The sequence below is a fragment of the Herpailurus yagouaroundi genome, unplaced genomic scaffold (genome assembly GCF_014898765.1).
Source record: "Herpailurus yagouaroundi ecotype Mexico unplaced genomic scaffold, PumYag 355, whole genome shotgun sequence".
Classification (NCBI taxonomy): Eukaryota; Metazoa; Chordata; class Mammalia; order Carnivora; family Felidae; genus Herpailurus; species Herpailurus yagouaroundi.
Window position 1 is genome coordinate 763,718 of NW_024412572.1, and position 18,659 is coordinate 782,376.

General features: G+C 43.3%; 1 protein-coding gene and 2 long non-coding RNA genes across 7 annotated transcripts in view; 2 read left to right on the top strand and 1 right to left on the bottom strand.

Annotated features, from left to right (window-relative positions):
• Positions 1-1,272, top strand: part of LOC121022010 (uncharacterized) — an 11,190-nt gene extending 9,918 nt beyond the window's left edge. Inside the window, exon 3 of the long non-coding RNA XR_005786776.1 lies at positions 1,062-1,272. This is a non-coding gene — a long non-coding RNA (uncharacterized LOC121022010). The remainder of the gene's footprint in view (positions 1-1,061) is intronic.
• Positions 1-18,659, bottom strand: part of SLC2A3 (solute carrier family 2 member 3) — a 94,016-nt gene that overhangs the window by 47,577 nt on the left and 27,780 nt on the right. The gene's annotated exons all lie outside the window — the stretch shown is intronic.
• LOC121022011 (uncharacterized) overlaps positions 8,167-18,659 on the top strand; it is a 26,383-nt gene continuing 15,890 nt past the window's right edge. Inside the window, exons 1-3 of one of the 2 annotated variants that reach the window (XR_005786777.1) lie at positions 8,167-8,278; positions 9,141-9,279; positions 10,978-11,085. This is a non-coding gene — a long non-coding RNA (uncharacterized LOC121022011). Of the gene's footprint in view, positions 8,279-9,140; positions 9,280-10,977; positions 11,086-18,659 lie in introns of those variants that run through there. The other variant, XR_005786778.1, reaches the window with a different exon arrangement.

Sequence of the window (18,659 nt, forward strand, 5' to 3'; positions counted from 1 at the left end):
CACAGACAGCTTGAGTAGCAAAAACCCCCTGGGGATTTCTTGTTAGGGAATGCAAACAAAGTGGGCCTACCAAGATGGAGATGCAAAAGGAAATAGGGATTCATTCTCCACCTTTCTCTCATGCTTTCTAACAGGGCATGGGAGGAACATTACCAGTGTTGAAAGTGCCTTCTCAAACTGGTTCCCTTGCTTCACAGGGGGGCTGATAGGTTCACCTGGTTCTTTTTCTTTATCTAGAAACACAGTGTATACCATAATGCCTAAATCCCTAGTGGCCATTTTGTTTTTTTGTTTTTTGCTTTTTTTTTTTTTTTACATTTAATATTTCTTTTTTTTAATATATGAAATTTATTGTCAAATTGGTTTCCATACAACACCCAGTGCTCATCCCAAAAGATGCCATCTTCAGTGCCCTCACCCACCCTCCCCTCCCTCCCACCCCCCATCAACCCTCAGTTTGTTCTCAGTTTTTAAGAGTCTTTTATGCTTTGGCTCTCTCCCACTCTAACCTCTTTTTTTTTTCCTTCCCCTCCCCCATGGGTTTCTCTTAAGTTTCTCAGGATCCACCTAAGAGTGAAAACATATGGTATCTGTCTTTCTCTGTATGGCTTATTTCACTTAGCATCACACTCTCCAGTTCCATCCACGTTGCTACAAAGGGCCATATTTCATTCTTTCTCATTGCCACGTAGTACTCCATTGTGTATATAAACCACAATTTCTTTATCCATTCATCAGTGGATGGACATTTAGGCTCTTTCCATAATTTGGCTATTGTTGAGAGTGCTGCTATAAACACTGGGGTACAAGTGCCCCTATGCATCAGTACTCCTGTATCCCTTGGGTAAATCCTAGCAGTGCTACTGCTGGGTCATAGGGTAGGTCTAGTTTTAATTTTTTGAGGAACCTCCACACTGTTTTCCAGAGCCTAGTGGCCATTTTGAACATAGCGACCTCCAAATTATTAGGGAGAGGAAAACTAAGATCTGGATTAGAGAAAGCAGCTAATGAAAGATGGGTTGGTGGCTAATCTTCAAGTCTTGTCTCCCTGTCCTTCTTAGCTGCATGGTCACTTCACACGACCCAAAAAGGGGAGCAGACACATTGAGTGTTATACAACCACTGAAGATGGGGCAGGCGAGAAGGACGGAAGGATGGCTGGAGTGTACAGTAATGTACTGAGCGCTAGACTGTTGCCAGAGGTTTCCCCAGCTTCTAATACTCCTTATTCCAGTGAAGTGCAAGTTGCAAAAGTTGGGGATGGAAACCAGAGCCAAAATGTTACCACCGCCGTTGCCCGTTTATTCAATGAAGTGATGGGTGAGAAATGGGATGTGAATAGCAGAGGAATAAGGACCTTAGGGGAATTAGGTCTCTGAGTAAATCATTATAAAAAGAACACGTTATTAAATACAGATCATTAATCTGTCGATCCTATACTTACTGGTTTTCTGTCACTGCTAGATGCTGAGTCATATTTTTTTAAGCAGTTAAAAAAATTTTTTTTAATGTTTATTTTTGAGAGAGAGACAGAGCGCGAGCAGGAGAGGGGCAGAGAGAGGGAGACACAGAATCTGAAGCAGGCTCCAGGCTCCGAGCTGTCACAACAGAGCCCGACACGGAGCTTGAACTCAAGGCTGCGAGATCATGACCTGAGCCGAAGTCAGCCGCCCAACCGACTGAGCCGCCCAGGAGCCCCCTGAGTCATATTTTTAAATATACTATGGGAGCTTGTTATAAAGAAAAAGTAAAACTCTAATAATTTTTTGAAGCCCTGCATAATTCTGTAATACAAATGACATTCTAATTCATTTCTTTGCAAATTCAGATTTTAATGTGGCACAATTGATGTGTCTCAGGTGGAACGGAATTGGATTTTCTTTTTTCTTTTCAAGTTTATTTATTTTGAGAGACAGAGAGAACACACGCAGGTGGGGGGGGGGGGGGAGAGGAGGAGACAGAATGCCAAGCAGGCTCTGTGCCATCAGGGCCATCTGTGCCCGATGTGGGACTTGAACTCACATACTCCAAGATCATGACCTGAGCCAAGATCAAGAGTCCGATGTTTAACCGACTGAGGCACCCGGGCACCCCCGGAACTGAATTTGCTAATGACTGAATTTCTGCGATACGATAGATACTGTTTTGTTTTTTCTTTTTTTTTTTAATTTTTTTTAACGTTTATTCATTTTTGAGACAGAGACAGAGCATGAGTGGGGGAAGGTCAGAGAGAGAGGGAGACACAAAATCTGAAACAGGCTCCAGGCTCTGAGCTGTCAGCACAAAGCCCGACGCGGGGCTCGAACTCATGGACCGCGAGATCATGACCCGAGCCGAAGTCGGACGCCCAGCTGACTGAGTCACCCAGGCGCCCCCGATAGATACTGTTTTGAAGACACATAGAGGCTGTACGTGTCCACCCATAGTCATAAAACGTTTACATCAAGTGGCATGAAAGGATACTACCAAGTGCATAACTAAAATATAGTTCACAAATAGAATGCCATGATACATAAATCACTTCGTTTTTATTTATTTATTCTAATTTTTAGGTTTTTTTCAGGGCCCAACATGGGGCTCAGTCCCACGACCATGCGATCATGACCTGACCCGAAATCAAGCGTCTGACACTTAACCAGCTGAGCCAATCATCTCGTCTTGAAAACATGGTGCTTGTTTTTCTCCATAGTACACGAAGGGAAAGAAAGATAAACACAAACAGAGGAACTTACACCTCAAGAGTAAGGCAACTGAGGCAGGAAAAGGGGAGTCCTTGATTTTGATTTCTTTCCTTTTCCTGGTTTCTACTTGCTCTCCTCTCAGGCAACTTCTAGGTCCAGAGCAAGCAGCATGCAAAACAACTCCTATTTGCCTGTGAAGGGAAGGAAATTCTTCCTTTACCCTTCAAGGTCTTCCAGCTGGACTAAGAGTTAAATTTACAAGAGACGGATTAACCAGAGGGAAAAAAAAACTCCAAAGTTTTCTTAGGTGCACACAGAGGCCCCATGATGAAATTGAGACCTCAAGCAATAACAAAGGTAGGCAGTTTTTACACTGTTTAGACAAAGAGACAAAAAATCTGAGGAATTGACAGGGCAAACTGGGAGCTTCAATTAGTAAGGAATTTTAAACAGAATTGGGGTGGGGGGGAGCGGGGTAGTAAATTAGTACAAAGTAACAAAGGTTGTTTATACAGTCTTCTGGGCTCTAAATTTCCTACCTCTGGCGATAAGGATGTCTCCTTACCTCCTGGTACAGGGAAGCTACCTTTCACATGGGAGATTTATTTTCTGCTTTCAGGGAGACAGAGGAATGTCTGAGTGTCCTTCTTGCATAGGATTTCTTAAGTAAGGTTTTGTTTTTTTTCCCTTAAGTCACCTTTATTTAAAATAGTATGTTGAAGTGACACGTTTGGGGGCAACCTGCCCTTGGCCCTTATACCTGCAACTTGCGTTTCCTCCATTTCCTTATAAAAGTTTATTCTCTTCTTTGATGCTCTCCACTCCCAATCTTGCCACACCTTCCCAGCATCTCCCGCCCCCCCCGCCCTTTTTAAAGTTTATTTATTTGCAAAGAGAGAGAGAGAGAGAGAGAGAGAGAGACAGCATGAGCAGGGGAGAGGCAGAGAGAGAGAGAGAATCCCAAGCAGGCTCTGCACTGTCAGCCCTGAGCCAGACGCTGGCTGCCCCCTCGAACTCACAAACCCTGAGATCATGACCTGAGCTAAGATCCAGTCAGACGCTTAACCGACTGAGCCACCCAGGCGACCCCACGACTCAGCATCTTGATCAGTTCAAAATCATTGCTCTCCTCGGACTCTTCTCATGGCAACTCGGTCCCCCTCCTCCCCTAACTGCTCTTTCTCCCTCCTTCTCACACACATTGGGCTGCCCGGTTTCCAGGTCGCCTCTTGCCCCAGCCTCGCACTCTGCTCAGTCTTTTTTCTCCTGAGCTCTCCCTGCCCCTTTCCACTTTCATGCTTTTCATTGCATTCCCTCCTTGACCAAAACTGGCCCAAGAGCAGACACCGAGGAAAGCCCTGTGTACGGGGGATTCTGGGGCCGGGCCCCTCCGCCGGGATTCCCAGGTATTGGGCGGGGACAGGATGAGCGCGCGCCGCGGGCGCCATGCCACCCCGCACGTCCCCTGCAGTGACGAGAAGGTGACGCTGAGCTCCGAGCCCGCCACCCGCCGCGCCCGCCCTTCCGCTCCGCCCTTCCGCTCCGCCGCACAGCTGCGCGAAGCCCCGAGGGGGCACGCAGGCCTCCCCACCCCACTGGCCAAAGTTGCAATTTCCAGGAACTCGAGGCATCTCTAGAGAGATGCAAAAGGCTAGTAGACAAGAGTTCTGCCTCCAGGGCAGGTGTTTCTGGTCTGCACAACTAATCCCCAAACATCCCTTTCGGCATCACTGAGCAGGGTCAGTCTGCAAGCCTCCATTCCTCCGTTTTGCCCCGACAACCATGCCTGTTTAGCCCCATGTCTGGTCTGGTCTTTTCATTTTTTCTGCTCTTTTCTCACCTCTGATCCCCTCTTCTCTATGTAGGTTCCACATTTCACACTTCACCTGATCTCGGATCTTTACAGATTCTTCTTAATGCCCCTGCAGCATTTTGATTCTATGTTTAAAAGTCAGTTTTACGTATAAAATATATACAATTCATACACTTTAGGTGCACAGATCATGACGTCTGACAGATATACACACCCATGCAAACACTGATCCACAGATTTGTGTCTCAGAAAGTTCCCTTAGCATCCTGATTCTGGGTGTGGTTACTGTGTCATTTTTCAGACGCACCTTATATTTCTCCCCATGCATTACGTTTATTAAGGACTTTCTATGAAACAGACACTGATGTTACAGAAAAAAAAAAAGAAAGAAACTAGAACCACACAGTTTAAAAGGGAAAGGACATATCATACAACTCATGGTTTCTGTTATCTCTCCACTCATATATATTTCTGATAATCTCTCCTTTTTAGACCCGCAGACAACTTGGTCACCTGATTAATCCTCTGAGAAATAAATGATTTCTTTTTTTTGAAAGTTTTCTTTTTACCTAAGCTAGGCTGAGGGTGAATGAAACACAGCAGAATCGTTGCTGAGGAAAGCAGGGCGGGAGAGGACTATGCTAGGGAGATTTCCCCAGAAGTGGGAATGCCACAGGCACATTTCAAAAACAAGTCAAGTCTGGGAATACAGCTATAAAAGCTACTGGAAGTCTCCTTGGCAAGGGGAACCGGATGTGAGTCCCTGGAATAGACTCTTAAAAGGAAACGTCAGCATGGACCATTCAGTTTAATGAGACACATGAGAAAAGATGTCAAAGTAGGCTACTGATGGGACAGACACAAAGAAAAAGTGAAGACCACTCCTCCCCTCCCCCTGCAGCACACATGAGGGGTGTGCTGGGGGGGGGGGGGGGGGGGGGGGGGTGAAAAGCCAATCTAAGAAAAGTAGGCCTACCGGCACCAAGATGAAAAATAAGAAAAGGAACAATAAAAACAAAGATTTGTTGCAATGTTGATGTAAACCTGGCCCTCTTCCTGACCAAGTGACAAAGGGTTTCCACTTCCCTTTACTGTCATATATTACTCAAGTCTAGAAAGCAAGATATCTGAACAAGGAGATGACCTCTAAATCCACATATTAGGTGTTCAAGTCACAAAGCCAAACCTGATAGTGTTGGGGCTGTTAGAAAAATTTCAAGAACAAGAATGTGTTTTCTAGTGGGGTCAGAACTGAGGGTGAGTTCTTTCTTTATGCCTTCTTTTTTTCTTTTTTACATATAATAAAGCAGGTAAAAATGCATTAATGTTAAGTACATTACACCCAGTACAGCTGGGTGAATATTTACGTCCATATTCACCTGTATAACCACTGTCCAGATCGAGATCTAGATTCTAGACCACTTCTAGCTCCCCAGGTTTCCTTGCGTCTCTTCCAGTCTATAGCCTCCCTTTCCAGAGGTAACCACTTTACTTACTTCTATCATCATCAATTCATTTTGTTGTTCTTTTTTTAATTTATTAAAAAAAATTTTTTTAATGTTTATTTTTGAAAGAGAAAGAGAGAGAGAGAGTGGAGGAGGGGCAGAGAGAGAGGGAGACACAGAATGCAAAGCAGGCTCCAGGCTCTGAGCTGTCAGCACTGAGCCCAACATAGGGCTCAAACCCACGAACCGTGAGATCATGACCTGAGCTGAAGTCAGACACTTAACCAACTGAGCCACCCAGGCGCCCGGAAATAGGGAAAATTTAAACATCCAATTTAAAGTCATAAAAATTAATACATTGTAAATTAGGACTAGAAACCACATTTTCTTAGTCAAATTCATTTTTCTTTTTATATTCCTCTTATTTCACTAGCCTCGTGTAAACAGAGAGATCACCCCAATGTCCACTCTGCCCTGGACTGTCCCAGTTTTGGCACTGAAAGGCCGTGAGCAAACGGGGATTGTCCATCACTCTACAGAGCAAAGAAAGCTGTCAAATGGATATCACAGCTTGCAAATAAATGGGCAGGAAAAAACAAAACCTGAGTTAGCTCATCGGTGCTTTTCCATTCCCCAAGAAAAAGATACTTTTAATCCAAGAGTAAGGCGATATCCACACGTTTATGTACTCTGTATGTCAACTGCATTCTTTGACTTTGGAATCCATCTACACCAGTGCTACTCACAGGTGATCAAGGGATCGGCTACATCGTCTCCAGGGAGCCTGTTAGAAATACAACTTCATACCCCTTCCACCATCCCTCCCTCCAGCCCCAGGACAACACCATCCCAATCTCTAAGGGTGGGGCTCAAAAATTTGTCACCACACATGTCACTTTTATCTTTTAACAAGCTCTCCAGGTTAAGGTCAAGGGAGGCTAGTGGGAAAAAGGAGCTTAAAGTTTGAGATACACCGATCTAGCCAATTTCCTTTACAGATATACAGATAACTACTCGGTTTTATTTATTTATTTATTTATTTATTTATTTATTTATTTTTCAACGTTTATTTATTTTTGGGACAGAGAGAGACAAAGCATGAACGGGGGAGGGGCAGAGAGAGAAGGAGACACAGAATTGGAAACAGGCTCCAGGCTCTGAGCCATCAGCCCAGAGCCCGACACGGGGCTCGAACTCACGGACGGTGAGATCGTGACCTGGCTGAAGTCGGACGCTTAACCGACTGCGCCACCCAGGCGCCCCACTACTCGGTTTTAAAGATCACTGGAAAGAAGGACTCCATTACTTCACTTTCCTTATGCAAAACAAATCCCGTGGTTTGTGAAACCTTCTTTGTTACTTAATAAACCTCTTGTCTAACATTCTGGTCCTACACGAGAGTGCACAGTATCATTAAATATATTCTTCTGTCCTTTTCTAAGGCCATTCCAAGTGTTCTTTATTATCACTTAACGATCACTTAATGTCCAGAAGGAATCCTTGTCAAAAGCTGTAGGACTTGGGGCGCCTGGGTGGCTCAGTCGGTTGAGCGTCCGACTTCAGCTCAGGTCACGATCTCACAGACCGTGAGTTCGAGCCCCGCGTCGGGCTCTGGGCTGATGGCTCAGAGCCTGGAGCCTGCTTCCAGTTCTGTGTCTCCCTCTTTCTCTGCCCCTCCCCCATTCATGCTCTGTCTCTCTCTGTCTCAAAAATAAATAAACGTTAAAAAAAAAATTAAAAAAAAAAAAAGAAAAAAAAAAAAGCTGTAGGACCTGAAAAGAACCACCTTGCAGTTCCAACGTGAATACTCGTGAATCTTTAAGAAAATCACTTGTCAAGTTATAACGTATCAGACACTATAACTGTATAAGAATTATGAAGCCTAGAAACAGAGAAAGAAAGAATAGTTCATCTGGATCACAGGAGAAGGAAAAACAGATGACAGCTTGGCATAAATAGGAGGAATTTGCTGAATGAGTATGCTAACAGGGGCTGGGGTCAGGCTCCCCAATTTGTGTTCCCTTAAGGTTTTGTGTGACTTGGCTGCAATCCATCTACATGGTTTGTTTCTATTCTGTTCCAGGACAGAAGGTTGCCCTCAACTCCAATCCGGCTTCTCATTGTCCATTTATTCTAGGCTCTCTCTTACTTCCCTTCCCCTCATTCTTCCCCAGGGAGGGGTTGCCATGGAGATGAAATCATAGTAAGCCAGTTGGTAAGAAAGGCAGTGACAGAAGCGGAATGGGAGAGAGTGCATAGAGAAAAATAAAAGATTAAGGCAAAAGGAAAAGACATAGACACAGATAAGACCTGATACCGTCCAAGGAGGAACTGCACAGGTGATAAGATGCCATAAACCACTTACTTATGGAAATGGGTGGAGACATACTGCCCAGTAAGAGGCACACAGTGGAGGTTCTAAGGCAACAGACATAAGCAAATCCAGGGACCTGAAATATACGTAGACACACAGGAGGGGAGGAGACACACAGTCAGGGGTTGAACCAGATCATACAGGATTCTGGTGAAAACAGCTTCGCACAGAACTTTGCCGCGAATAGCAACAATTCCAAGAAAACGTTTATTTATCCTTATATGAAACCTCTTTGAGTCATTCCTATTTCCAAGGAAGGGACCAATGTTGTTTTTCACTTCCTTTTCTTGCCTGCACACAGAAAGGACCTCCCAAAGACAACCAAAGGCTGGGCTCTTTCTCCTAGACATAACCCTTTTAGTCTCTTGACTATTCCTCCTCCCATCTTTTCAATATTTGGACCTCAAATTTTCTGTAATTCCTTCTCTTTCTTGCTCTCTTTTCTTTTCTTTGCATTTATCCCAGGTTATAAGCCATCTTCTTAATGCTCCTTGTGTCTAGCCCACCCTCTTTTCCAATATCTCCCTTCACCTAAAGTCAGACTTGTCCCCACACCCTAGCCAGAAACTTGGCCTCTTCCAATTTCACTCTTCTTTTTCGCTCATTAGCTGCATTCTTACTTGGACCTCTCCATCTTTGGATAAGACAACAGCTAATAAAAACAGTAAGAAACAATGGTTTTCTAAATACAGACAAATTTTAATGAGTTTTTTTTTAAATGCAATGTTGAGAAAAGTGAAGATATACACATAAACATGCATTGAGAGAGCCTACAAAATGCACGGCTGAGTAATGCAGAAGACCCAAAGTGCCCCCTCTCCCCCCAGAAGTTGATTACGATCTGGCCACGGAGGGGACAAGATAAAAAAAGTTCTGAAGGAAGCCAAAGGATTCTGTTTGTGCGGGGAGAATCGAGAAAGTCTTCATGGAGTCAGAATTTGGAGTAGATCTTGAAAGACGAGTAAGGTAAGAGACAGGTAGACATGAGAGAAGGGCGTTTTGGGAAAATGGAACGGCCTTGGCAGAGGTATGGTGGTAGGAAGCTGGTGTGGAAGGTTGGGTAATAGTGCTTCGACCAGTTGAGCTGAAGAGCAGGATGCCTGTAGGAGTCTAGTGAGAGAGAATGCTGGAAAAGCAAGTTCAGGCTACGCTGCTGGAGTCTTTGAATACCAGACATGCTATTTTGACTGTAAGCCCTTGGGTGTGGAATGAAGGAAAATCTTATTGCATTTTTTCCTTTTTTTTTTTTTTTTTTTTACAATACTACCTCTACTCCGGAGATACCAGACTTATCACTTTTTTTTTTTATTTATTAAAAAAAATTTTTTTTTTAATGTTTATTTTTGAGACAGAGAGAGACAGAGCATGAACGGGGGAGGGTTAGAGAAAGGGAGACACAGAATCCGAAGCAGGCTCCAGGGTCCAAGCTGTCAGCACAAAGCCCGAAGCGGGATGAACTGACGGACGGGGAGATCATGACCTGAGCCGAAGTCGGACGCTTCACCGACTGAGCCACCCAGGCGCCCCACTTGTCACTTTTATCTTATATGCTTTGTCCCAACTAAAATATGGTCTCCTCATTCTGTTGCTTTTTCTAATCTCTTCTTTCCATTGCTTCTCTCAACCCCACCCCTGAACTCCAAATTCCGTTGTTTCATTTCACTTTCCTGTCCATTGTTGCAATCAGAAGGCTTTCTGGATAGAAACCAACCTAGGGTGGTTTTGCATTTTCTGTAAACAATCTTCTCTCAGTGCTATTTTCAGAGCAAAGACAAGGTTGAAAATTAGAAAATCCAGGTAGTAGTTCAGTCTATGGTAGTGACCTGCTGTGGTCCCACCATCTAGGAATTAATTAAGTCATTCAACCTGTGTCTTGGGCCTCTCATTCTAAAAGATGGTCCAAGCTGTTTTATTCTCTGCAATCTCAAGAGTTCCACAAATAGACAGCCTATACAAATATTTAGTGGCTTATTACCATGGAAGAAAGGTGATAAGTTATAGGACTATTTTGACTATTAATGGGGTATTCACTTATCATTCCTCTTTCAAATATACACTTGAAATTTCCATATTTTTAGAAGCTTCCTTGGTTCATTTAGGTACCTGGTACATATAGGCACATTCAATAAATATCTGAATGAATGAATGAATGAATGAATGAATGAATGAACTTCCAGCTCTAAACACAAAGCTACTGGGGAAGGATGACTTTTGCCACTAGATTCTTAGTGGTAACACAGTTGTAATTTGAAAATTTAGAAGCATCCAAAAAGAACTACCTGGCTGTTGCCTTAGGGTATGGCTGAGGAAAGAATTTATTTCTTCCCTTTGACTTAAAAAAAATTTTTTTTAATGTTCATTTCTGAGAGAGAGAGAGACACAGAGACAGAGTGTGAGCGGGGAAGGGGCAGAGAGAGAGAGACACAGAATCTGAGGCAGGCTCCAGCCTCCGAGCTGTCAGCACAGAGCCCGACATAGAGTTGGAACTCACAGATCGTGAGATCACAACCTGAGCTGAAGTCGGACGCTTAATCGACTGAGCCACCCAGGCATCCCTTCCCTTTGACTTTTTAGTTTCGATTCAGCCCTGCTCCTTTCAGGTACTCAGAGAATGAAGAATTTACCCTTGTCTCATTATTTCCCCTTTGATCTTGACACCTGCAGTCAATACCAAGAAACAAAACAGCCCCAGGAACACTGGCATGTTCCCACGGCGGAGGACGTGCACCCAACTGCATTCTTCTGTCTCCCACACCTCTACCTCTAAGTACAACCAGTGACAGGACACTGACTTCTGCCGCCATCTGACTCACTGGTAACAAACTAGTGAGTAGTAAAGTAGTAAAGCCACATCCCAAAATAGCTGCATGCCTCACTGGGGCACCCGAAAGATAAGGAGAACAAAGCCTCTAGTCCAAGTTGTATTGTATTTATCTAATATTAAGAGATGACAGAAGAAAAGCAGGGTGATTCCTCTTCTCAAGAAACACGACCTTTCTCCTGGAAAAAATGAACAAAGTATGGACAAGAGAAAGTAAAGGCCAGAAAGGGCAAGGAGAAAAGTGAGAGTGTAATTTTGCCTTAAATAAATGCACATAGAAATGCCCAGATTTGACCACTGACCACCTGTTAATATTCTAACAATTGCAGAGACTGAGAGAGGTGCCAAAAAAAATTGGAGGGGCGCCTGGTTGGCACGGTGGGAAGAGCACGTGACTCTTGATCTCGGGGTCGTGAGTTCGAGCCCCACGTTGGGAGTAGAGATTACTAAAAAAAATTAAAAAGTAAACTTAAAAAACAAAAGAAATTGGAGTTACGAATTTTTTTTCAGTGAAAAAGGGTGGGGCTTCATTATTTTCCCCTTCAATTCTAGAAAGATTACTAACAGATAGTTGGCATGCAACAAAAGGAAGGAGTACTAATTAACTGGATGCAGAATTAATTTAAGTTTAAGTACATCATGTCAGTTTTTTTACCGAAGGTTCTCCTAACCTTTTTCCAATAAGGTTATTTAAAAAAAATCAGAGAAATACCACAGACCAGCGTTTCTAAATCTAGGTACTATTCTGGGCTTTGTCTTTGGGGCAGTTCTGTGCATTGTATGATGTTTACTAGAATCCTTGGTTTCTGACCACTAGATACCGGTAACATTCTCTTTGCCGCAGTAACAGCAACCAAATATGTCTGCAGAAAATACCCAATGTCCCTGGGGAGCAAAGTCGCTGATGAGTGAGAACCATCATTCCCTTGGAAAATCTCTAATGAGATCGTTGGGTGAAAGACCTCCCTATCTGGAACTCAATTATTTGGAATACTAACTTATTTTATTTTATTATTACTTTTTAATGTTTCTTTTTCGAGAGAGAGAGCACAAGCAGGGGTGAGGCAGAGAGAGAAGGAGGCACAGAATCGGAAGCAGGCTCCAGGCTCTGAGCTGTCAGCACAGAGCCCAATGCGGGGCTCAGACTCACGAACCATGAGATCATGACCCAAGCTCAAGTCGGATGCTTAACCTTAAGCCTGTGCCACCCAGGCATCCCTCTCTCTTTTTAGATCACTAGAAAACATTGCAAACGTACAACGCAAAATGTTAATATCTGATACAGAGCATAAGTTTTTTTTACCAGATGTCCAAAGCAGCAACATATTAGAAGAAAATTAGAAGAGATGTCTTATGCCACAGGAGGGGACCCTAACACGCTAATGACAGCAAGAAAAGAGACAAATTATAAAAAGTGAACAAACATATTTAAAAAAAATTTTTAATGTTTATTTTTTGAGAGTGTAAGTGGGGGAGGGGCAGAGAGAGAGGTGGACAGAGGAACCCAAGTGGGTTCTGTGTTAACAGCGGCAAGCCTAGTGTGGGGCTCAAACTCACGAACCGTGAGATCACAACCTGAGCCGAAGTTGGATGCTCAACCAATGGAGCCGCCCAGGTGCCCCATAAACATATTTTTTAAAAAGATTTTATTTGGGGGGCGCCTGGGTGGCTCTGTCGGTTGGGCGTCCGACTTCCGCTCAGGTCATGATCTCGCGGTTTGGGAGTTCAAGCCTCCCGTCGGGCTCTGTGCTGGCAGCTCGGAGCCTGGAGCCTGCTTCGGAATCTGTGTCTCCCTCTCTCTCTGCCCCTCCCCTGCTCATGCTCTGTCTCTCTCAGTCTCAAAAATAAATAAAAACATTTTTTTAAAAATTAAAAAAAAAAAGATTTTACTTTTAAGTAATCTCTCTACCCAACATGGGGCTTGAATTCACAACCCCTAGATCAAGAATTGTGGGCCCTTCCAACTGAGCTAGCCAGGGGCCCCAAACGTAGTTTTGAAAGAACAGCAAGTCAGAAAGCTATTGGTCCTATGTTTGGGATATGTTATCCAGGTCACTTTAAGTCCTTGGCGTCCTACTTCACAAAAGGTGTGACCAGGATGATGAAGTATTTGGAAACAAGGTAATGAAGAGAAGCTGAGGGAACTAGGGTTATTTAGCTTAGAGACGAAGACGATGGGTAGAACATGAACGTCTTCTCCAAATATTTGGTGTGCTTCCCCAAATATGTACTTTTCAGTATCCCGAGAGAAGTAGGCATCGCATTTATATTACAAATATCATAGAAAGAACTTTCTAGTAATTAGAGATATTGAAAATATAATGAGCTGCTTTGTAACTGTAAGGCAGTAAGTTTCTCATTACTGACTTGCCTCTTGATTTCCAAAGTCATGAATCCATTGCCTGTCTCATCTCTCTACCTGAGTGGCTAAAAGGCAACTTGAGCTAAGCGTAGCCAAGATAGGAGTACTGATTCCTCTTCCAAATCTCCAAATGTTTTCCTTCCTTAGTCTTCTCCATCTTAGTAAACATGATCACCATTCGCCCTATTGCAAAAGCCAAGTTGCTAGGGGCTATTCAGGATCTCTCTCCTTCTCACGCCTTCCACATTTCATACAATGGCAAGTATTGTCAGCTTTACCTCCCAAATATCCCAGATTTCTTCTACTCTCCCATCTCCACTGCACCACCCTTGTGAAAACCATCATAATTTGTCACTTGCTCTATTGCAATAAGTCCTTCTCCTTTTTTAAAGATTTTATTTACTTTTTAAAAGTAATCTCTACACCTAATGTGGGGCTCAAACTTATGGTCCATGATCCAGGACACTGTTCCATCCATTATTCCCCTTTCTGCCTTAAATTTCTCACCTTCTGCATGTCCTTTCCTACTACCAATGAAAGTCTAAAAACTCTTTTATTTTAACATTTATTTATTATTGAGAGACAGAGAGAGAGACAGAGCATGAGCATGGGAGGAGCAAAGAGAGAGGGAAAGGCAGAATTCGAAGCAGGCTCCAGGCTCCGAGCTGCCAGCACAGAGCCCGACACGGGACTCGAACTCCCAAACCGCGAGATCATGACCTGAGCTGTAGTCGGACGCCCAACCGACTGAGCCACCCAGGCGTCCCATTACCAATGCAATTCTAAAGTACCCGCGCCTGAAATACTCTCATCCTTCCTATACCTCAATTTCTCTAGCGGACTCTGTCAAGGTACTCTCCATTGTCAAATTCTTCCAAAGAGGACTCTATACTTCCTGTTTCTATTTCTTTCTCTCCTATTCAGCATCAACATATATCAGAATAGCTAGTGGTCTGCATAGAAGTTCGGACCTCTGTATGAAATTACACACCGGCTACTTAGCGATATCTTTGGTATGACTGAAACTTTTATTTATTTTAGGGAAATAGGCTACGGCCTGTGCCTATGGCGACATACTTGTGAGAAGGTATGGTTTCCTTCAAAGAAGTAGACGTTCTTTTATCTGGAGAAAAGAGGTTAAGTCCAGAAAAAGGAAACCAGAGCTCTTACACATATGTACGAGGAAACTGGACCTCGTTCCCTGAGACTTTGAGTTTGATGTGTTTGAGGACCCTCCCAAGAGGTACAAGGGACAGTTGGCCTCTGATAAATGGAACGAGGCCAAGAGCTTCTCAGGAAGATAAGTCTTCAGTGAACCACTTCACTGAAAGAGAAGTTTGTATTAAAAAAAAAGTTTTTAAGGTTTATTTTTTGAGAGAGAGAGAGAGAGAGAGAGAGAGAGAGAGACAGAGCCCGAGTGGGGGAGGGGCAGAGAGAGAAGGAGGCACAGAATCGGAAGCAGGCTCCAGGCTCTGAACTGTCAGCACAGAGCCCGATGCGGGGCTCGAACCCACTAGTCAAGAGAACATGACCTGAGCCCAAGTCAGCCGCTTAACTGACTGAGCCACCCAGGCGCCCCGAGAGAAATATCTATTAATCGTAAGTTGCAATCTTCTTTTTTTCTTTTTTTCATTCCTACTCTTTGGAAAGTCTTGCTATGACATTCCAGGCTTATCTGAGCTGTTTTAAGTTTTGGAGTATAGGGACAGGACTAGAGCAAAAGAAAAGCTCTCTGCCCTCCTTGTGCTCCTTCCTTGAGGCTACCAAGATGGTAGGTGCAGTCTTTAGCAATAATTTCCAAAGGAAAAAACGTTTTTTTGCTTGAAGGTTCAAGCACTCTTCCCCACATTCCACTGCAACCTCTCTGTTGAAGCTTCAAGTGCAAAAGACAGGAACAACCTAATGTAAAACCAGTGACCTTCTTAGCTATCGTCCAATGCATACTCTTTTCATCATTTAAAAAAAAAGATTATTTATTTAATTTTATTTTTAGGTTTATTTATTTAGAGAAAGGACAGGAGGGGCAGAGAGAGAGAGAGAGAGAGAGAGAGAGAGAGAGAGAGAGAAGAAATCCCAAGCAGGCTCCACACTGTCAGCACAGAGCCTCATGTGGCGCTTGAACTCACGAATCGTGAGATCATGACCCGAGCAGAAACCAAGAGTCAGACGTTTGACTGAGCCACCCAGGCGCCCCTAATGTCTATTTATTTTTGAGAGAGAGAGAGTGCACAAGCTGGGGAGGGGCAGAGAGAGAGGGAGACAGAGGATATGAAGCAGGCTCTACACTGTCAGTTCAGAGCCCAACACGGGGCTCAAACTCACAAACCGTGAGATCATGACCTGAGCCAAAGTCTGATGCTCCACTGACTGAGCCACCCAGGTGCCTCCTTCTTTTCATCATTTAAACTGTTAATGAGCCCCCCACCCCCAACCTCAATCTCTCTCAGCTCCCACACCATTTTCTAGGTAGTCTTCAACTTTTCTAATTTCTACTTTTTTTCTTTCTCCATTGGGCTCTTCTTCAATGACTCTTAAACATCAGGTTCATCTTTGAACCGATTCTCAAGTGGTCTCAACCTCACTCACAGAAGGGACTTCAAAATTTGGCTTTTACTCCAAACATTCTTTCGATTTCCGTAGCAAATTTATAATTGCCTGCTGTGAATCTCCACCTGGATACCCTATAAGTACCTCAAGTTCAGTATGCTCGAAACAGATCTTCCAAATCTGCTTCTGCTTTTCCTCCCCTAATTGATTTCTCCACTTTGATTAATGAAGTTACCATTAATGGTTAATGAAGTTAATGTTAGTTCTTAAACTAAAATTTCTGATGTTTCTGTCTCCTTCACTTTCCAACTGTCAGGTACTTTTAACTGCTTGAAAAAAATGTCCCTAGGGGCGCCTGGGTGGCTCAGTTTGTTAAACGCCTAATTTCCACTCAAGTCACGATCTTGCGGTTCATGAGTTCGAGCCCCACGTCAGGCTCTGTGCTGACCGCTCTGTCTCCCCCTCTCTCTCTACTGTCCCCCTCTCTCTCTACCCTTCCCCTGCTCATGTTCTGTTTCTCTCTCTCTTGGCAATATTAAAAAAAGAAAGAAAGAAAAAGTTTTAAAAAATGTCCCTCAATACTGGCCTAGTTATTGATAAGATCAAAGTTTATTTTGAAAATGGTGCCGTTACAACTGGATATCCATGAACATAAAAATGAAGTTGAATCTCTTCCTCACTTAAAAGTTAATTCAGGGGCGCCTGGGTGGCGCAGTCGGTTAAGCGTCCGACTTCAGCTAGGTCTCGATCTCGCGGTCCGGGAGTTCGAGCCCCGCGTCGGGCTCTGGGCTGATGGCTCAGAGCCTGGAGCCTGTTTCCGATTCTGTGTCTCCCTCTCTCTCTGCCCCTCCCCCGTTCATGCTCTGTCTCTCTCTGTCCCAAAAATAAATAAACGTTGAAAAAAAATTAAAAAAAAAAGTTAATTCAAAATGGTTCACAAATCTAAATATAAACACTTTTGACTTGGGTTAGACAAAGCTTTTTGTGTTATAATTTCAGAAGTACAAGTAAGGAAAGAAAAATTGGATAAAGTGAACTGCATCAACATAAAACTTTTGTGTTTCAAAGAATACCATCAAAAACAAAACACCAAAGAATACCATCAAGAAAGTGAAAGAACAACCTATACAATGAGGAAATATAATTCATATATCTGATAAAGAGCATAAACGGAATATACAAGAGATTACAACTCGGGGCACCTGGCAGGCTCAGTCAGTAGACCATGCGACTTGTGATCTCTTGGGGTTGTGAGTTCAAGTCCCACATTGGGCACAGAGCTCACCAAAAAAAAAAAAAAAAAAGAAAAAAAAAGAATTTACAACTCAACAAAAGATAATCCAATTAAAAATGTGCAAAGGACTTGAACAGACATGCCTTCAAAGAAGATGCACCAATGGCCAATAAGCAAGAAACATCTTTAGTCTTTGAGGGAATGCAAATTAAACTCATATTGAGATGCCAATTTATATGCACTAGAACAGCTATAATAAAAATGACAAAATAACAATTGTTCCAAGGATATGGAGAAATGAGGATCCTCGCATTTGGCTGTTGTATATGTAAAATGGTGCACTGCTTTGGAAAATAATTAAACGCAGAATTACTGTATGACCTAGCAATTTCACTCCAATGTAAATACCCAAGGGAATTGAAAACCTATGTCCACAGAAAAACTTGCACATGAATGTTCATAACAGGGGCGCCTGAATGGCTCAGTTGGTTAAGTGTCTGACTCTGGATCTCAGCTCAGCCATGATCTCATGGTTTGTGAGATTGAGCCCCGCATCAGGCTCTGTGCTGACAGCCCAGAGCCTGCTTGGGATTCTCCCTCTCCCCCTCTGCCCCATTCCCTGCTTGCCATATACTCTCTCTCTCTCTCTCTCTCTGAAAATAAAAAAAATATATAATAATGTTCATAACAGTATCATTCATAAGAGTCAAAAATGGAAAAAAAAAAAAAACCCAAGTGTTCATTAAGTGATCAACGGATAAACACATGCAGGATTATCATCGTATAATTAAATATTATTTGTCCACAGAAAGGAAAGAAGTACATGTTACAATATGGATGAGCCTTGAAATATGCTAAGTCAAAGAGGCCAGTCCCAAAAGGTCTTGTACTTTATGGTTCCATTCATGAAATGTCCAGTATGGGCAAATCTAGAGAGACAGAAAGTACCTTAGTGGTTGCCAAGGGCTGGGAGAGGTTAAGGAGGAATGCAGAAAGACTGCTAATGGTTGTGGGGCCCCTTTGGGGGTGATGAAATGTTCTCAGATTGATTAATGGTTGTGAATCTCTGGGAACATACTAAAAACCCTTGAATTGTAACATTTTTCTTTTTTTTTTTTTTAATTTTTTTTTCCAACGTTTATTTATTTTTGGGACAGAGAGAGACAGAGCATGAACGGGTGAGGGGCAGAGAGAGAGGGAGACACAGAATCGGAAACAGGCTCCAGGCTCTGAGCCATCAGCCCAGAGCCCGACGCGGGGCTCGAACTCACGGACCGCGAGATCGTGACCTGGCTGAAGTCGGATGCTTAACCGACTGCGCCACCCAGGTGCCCCTGTAACACTTTTTTTTAAGTAGGTGAATTATATGCTATGAACTGTAT